Source organism: Malus domestica, chromosome 09 (assembly GCF_042453785.1).
Source record: "Malus domestica chromosome 09, GDT2T_hap1".
NCBI lineage: Eukaryota > Viridiplantae > Streptophyta > Magnoliopsida > Rosales > Rosaceae > Malus > Malus domestica.
In genome coordinates this window covers 26,675,815-26,681,286 of record NC_091669.1, presented here as the reverse complement: position 1 = coordinate 26,681,286, position 5,472 = coordinate 26,675,815, and positions in this window count along the sequence as shown.

Here is a 5,472-nt window from a genome sequence, read left to right as displayed (position 1 = left end):
GCCTTGCTATGGAGGGTGAAGGTCGACATTTATAGGAAATAATAACCGGTACTATTCTTTCACTTTTGTCGGCAACCGTTGGATGATTGAACAATAGATTTCACATGCTTTCTACTTCACCATCTTCGACAGATTGCCCGTAGTAGATTTCACGTGCTTTCTACTTCACCAGAAATCTTCGACAGATTGCCCGTAATTTCCGCAAGCTGAGTGTGCATGTGACAGATGCTGACACGTCTGGATAAAGCAGATGCCTCTTCGATATCTGGAATCGACGCTACGACAAACTGCCCGTGATTTCCGCAAAGCTGAGTGTGCATGTGACCGAAGCTGACATGTCTGGAAAAGCAGATGGCTCTCTGATTTCTGAGCTTACCTCTTCGAGTTCTGAGCTCCGTCGAGTGTAGAGGTTGCATGTGACGAGTGCGGATGATAAGCTCATATTTATATATATTTTACATAAAATTCACTTGTCTTTTCTTAGTTAGTTCGTTATATTTTTGAGCTATTTACTATGTTTTTGTGTTTTGTGTGATTTATCAAGCAAAGAAAAGAAAAGTAGCACAAGTGAGATATTAAGCAACAAATTCGTCAAAACTGCCTGTGCAGATTAGCTGACTTTGGAAGCATGTTACGAACAGTTCCGAATGAATGAGAAAATGAGCCTTCTATGCTTGGAAAGATACTGATGTCTATTTTCTGGAGCAATTCACGGATTGGTAATATCATTTTTCTAGAAGAAGTTATGGGCATTGTAACACTGAAAGGTTCAGAAAAGGGCTAAGCAGATTTGGCTAATAAAATGAGAAAGTAAAGGCACTTGTTTGGTGTTTTGCTTTGTCATCAACACTCAGCAGAAAATGGGGTTATGATTGCACTCATTTGGCTTTGGAGCAAGTGGAAATGCACAGCTAGAAAGAGAAGGCATGGCACATGCAAAAGAGAAACATGGACAACTACACACATGCAAACTGCACAGCATGGAGGGCTTGGCATGGGCAGAAAATGGGTGGATTATTGGCTGAAATAATGAAGAACATGTGTGTGCAAATGCAAAGGGAAAACACACACACATGGGCAAAGGAAACACACACACATGGGCAGAAAATGGGTTGATTTGTGGCAAAAATGATGAAGAATATGTGTGTAAATGTAAAGGAGAAACATGGCAGAAAATGTGTTTGTTTTGTGGCTGAAATGATGGAGGTCATGTGTGTGCAAATGTAAAGGGAAACATGGACAACACACACCCATACAAACTGCACATGCAAGGAATTGAAGTGGTCCTCTCCTTAGCCTATAAATACATCCACCATTCCCCTTCTTAAGGACAATCTTGATCCATCAAAAAAGAGTGACATTCACAAACACAAATACCATCTTCATCCATTCATTCCCACATATCCATACACATCCTAGACATTTGTGCTACAACAAGGTGGTGAAAACAAAGGTCATTGGCGTTTCAAGCTTGGAAGATTGGAGCGTTTTAGGTGTACTTCATTCTTGCTTTTAATGTCTACTTTGTTATTTTCTGATTTTGTTGCAACTATGAGTGGCCAAATCCCTATTTAGTTAGGGGGAGTTTCAAAACCATGACTATATTTGCAATATGAATTGATTACTTTCAGTTGTGATTTCATAAATTGTGAATGCAATTTACTTAACTGTTTGATTCAAAACTTATTCTTGTATGTTAATTGAGGGTCGACACTTTGTTGGCATGCATGAATTTGATGCTAGAATATAAGGGAGTTTCACCTAATCATTATGAACTTATATTCACAAGTAGTGAAGGTTGCTAGTCACAATCGCGTTAAGTAAATTCTTGGCATAAGTTTCATGCAATTCATAGTTACAAGTGCCTCGTCAATGCTTATGATTTTCATAGAACTTAATGATCTTTGCTTGTACTCTATTATGCAATTCATGTAGAGAACTTGTGAGGAATAATTTGGGTTGTCGCATGCAATCATCCAATTCAATGAAAATAGGAAAATCTGAGGGTTAATTAGTGCAATTCACGGTTAATCTGGGGCATTGAGATTTATGGTTTATCGAAAGAACAACTGAACATCAATTTGTATGCAAGTGTGTCATGTGAACAGAAGAACCTCCTAGCTAGCCTTCCATCCATTCAATTTACTCAAATTCGTGCAGATTTCATTAGTTCTTTAATTTACTTGTTTTGTTTTCAAATTCATCAAAACCAAAACCCCCTTTACCTTCTTGAGTCATATTAGTTAGAAACTGATTTAGTTTGTGCTTTTAAGTATTTCAAACCAAGTTGAAACCAAAATTCGTCCAAAAGTGTGTTTAGAGTCCAAATCTGCCCAGTTTGTGTTTTTAGGCAGATTTGAGTGTTTTTAGCTTGTTTTGAGTTCTTTAAGTTTGTTTTGAATTCTTTGAGTCTAGTTTAGTGTTTTTAACTTTGTTTATATATTTTTAAGTCAGTTTAGAGGTTATTAGCAAGCCCTTCTAATCCCCGGTTTAGAACGATCCCTACTTGCATTTATACTACAATTTGACAACAAGAGGGTTTACTTTGTGTGTTAAGAAAATTTTCGCATCAGCGGACAAATCTGGAAAAAAGGATGGCCCGTGGTTTCTGAGCAAGCCCAACTTTTGAGAAAGCTAGCGCCTCTTTGATTTTTGAATTGGCCTCTTTGAATTCTGAGCTCGCCTCTTCGATATCTGAAATGCCGTCGAGTGTTGATTTTTATAGAGGCAAGTTCATTTCAAAGCACACTTGAATTTGCGCTTGTAGAAACTCCCTTCTTGCACTTCTAAGATCTTCATTTGTCCGACCTCTTCTTTCTTCAACACCTTTGAAAATGTCTGGCCCTTTCGACCGTCGTTTTGACTTGAACATTGGTGAAAAGGCTGCCATGCCTTCTCCAGACAACATACGGCGCCCATCCTTCATATCCCCTACTGGTCCTTTTACCATTGGGGATTTGGTGATGAAGAATGACCTGACTACTGCAGTGGTGGCTCGGAACCTTGTCACTCCTAAAGATAACAGAATGCTTTCCAAACGGTCTGATGAGTTGGCTGTTAAGGAGTCTCTGGCTCTTAGTGTGCAGTGTGCGGGTTTTGTGTCCAACATGGCCCAATGCCTATTTGCTCGAACCCGTCAAGTTGAATCGTTGGCGGCTGAAGTGATGAGTCTCAAACAGGTTCACAAGCTCGCACACAACTATGCCACAAACATGAAGAGGAAAATTGACCAGATGCAGGAATCTGATGGTCAGATTTTACTTGATCATCGGAGGTTTATGGGTTTGTTCCAACAGCATTTGCCTTCATCTTATGGGGCTGTACCGCATAGTGAAGCTCCAAATGATCAACCTCTGATACCTCCTCCTTCTGTAGCCCCGCCGACTGCTGAGGCTCCGCCGACTACTGAAACTTCTCCCAAACAGCCTTTGTGAAGGCTCCCCCTTGTATTTTTCTGTCTCCTGTTTCTTTTCCACGAATTTTAATGTGAAAATACCTTGCATATCTATCAATGTCTCAAAAATAAATCCAAACCCGAAAATAATTAAATAAGCAACAAACAAATAAATTTAAAAAAAATGACAATCATGCAAAATAAAAATGCAGAAAAGGGAAGGTTTTTAGAAATGCAAAACTGCTTGTGGAGCGATTAAAAAAACTTCCTCATTTGAATACATGGGTTGCCTCCCAAGAAACGCTTGCTTTAATGTCTTTCAGCCGGACGATACCTCCATTTAAGCTTGAACAGGGCCCACGACATGGAGGGGTACATTCTCCACTACTTGCTCCTGAAAGGCCTCGTAATAGGGCTTCAAACGATGCCCATTTACCTTGAATTCTTGTTACGTCTTCAAACTTTGTATTTAGACTGCACCATGAGGAAAAACATTAGTAACGACAAAGGACCAATCCATTTGGAACGCAACTTACTAGGAAACAAGCGAAGGCGGGAATTAAAGAGTAACACTTTCTGCCCAATGGAGGATGATTTGCCTCGAATCATCTTGTCATGGAAAGCCTTCGTCTTCTCCTTGTAAATTCGGGCGTTTTCATAAGCCTCATGCCTAATCTCTTCAAGTTCATTTAATTGGAGCTTTCTATGAATTCCAGAGGCGTCAAGGTCCATGTTGAATGTTTTGACGGCCCAATGCGCCTTGTGCTCCAATTCTACGGGAAGATGGCATGGTTTGCCATAGATGAGCCGAAATGGGGACATGCCAAGGGGTGTTTTATATGCTGTGCGATATGCCCATAACGCATCCTCCAAACACAAGCTCCAATCCTTTCTTGTTGGCCCAATGGTCTTCTCTAGAATCTGCTTGATCTCCCTATTAGACACCTCAGCTTGCCCATTGGTTTGAGGATGGTAAGGTGTAGAAACCTTATAGTTGACATTGTACTTCCTCAACAATGCCGCAATGGTTCGATTGCAAAAGTGAGACCTTCCATCACTGATGATTACTCGTGGCATTCCAAACCTTGCAAATAGGTTAGTTCTAATGAAATCTGCAACCGCTCGAGAATCATTATTTCAGGTGGCTTTTGCTTCCACCCATTTCGATACATAATCCACAGCAAGTAAGATATAAAAGAAACTATGTGAGGAAGGGAAATGACCCATAAAATCAATACACCAAACGTCAAAAATTTCAACATTGAGGATGGAAACCTGGGGCATTTGATCCCTTGCAGTTATATTTCCTGTTTTTTGGCATTTATCACATGTTAAGCAAAAAATTCTAGCATCCTTAAAGATACTAGGCCAATAGAACCCACATTGTAACACCTTAAGTGCTGTTCATTGTGTGCCAAAGTGACCACCACATGAATATGTATGACAAAAGCTTAAAATGGAATGCAACTCAGAATCATGCACACATCGACAAATAATATGATTCGGCCAATATTTCCACAAATAGGGATCATCCCACACATAAAACTGTGCGTCATTTCTAAGCTTATCACGTTGGTGTCTAGTGAGAGTGCTTGGAATTTGTTTAGACACCAAAAAGTTTACCAAATCAGCATACCAAGGTTCACTTACCTTAATGGACATCAATTGTTCAGGAAACGTTTCAGCAATGGGTAAGTACTCCTCATTATGCATCATACAGCTTAGATGGTCAGCCACCACGTTTTCACTTCCCTTTTTGTCTCGAATCTTAATGTCGAACTCTTGGAGAAGCAATATCCATCGAATTAGCCTTGGCTTGGCCTCCTTCTTGCTGAGCAAATATTTTAAAGCTGCATGATCAGTGAAAACAATTACTTTAGTACCAATTAAATATGATCGAAATTTATCTAAAGCAAAGACAACGACAAGAAGTTCTTTTTCCGTTGTGGAATAGTTTAATTGGGCATCATTCAACGTCCGTGAAGCATAGTAGATTACATGCAGCCTCTTATCCTTCCTTTGTCCTAAAACAGCTCCTAAAGCATAATCGGATTCGTCACACATGAGCTCAAAAGGAA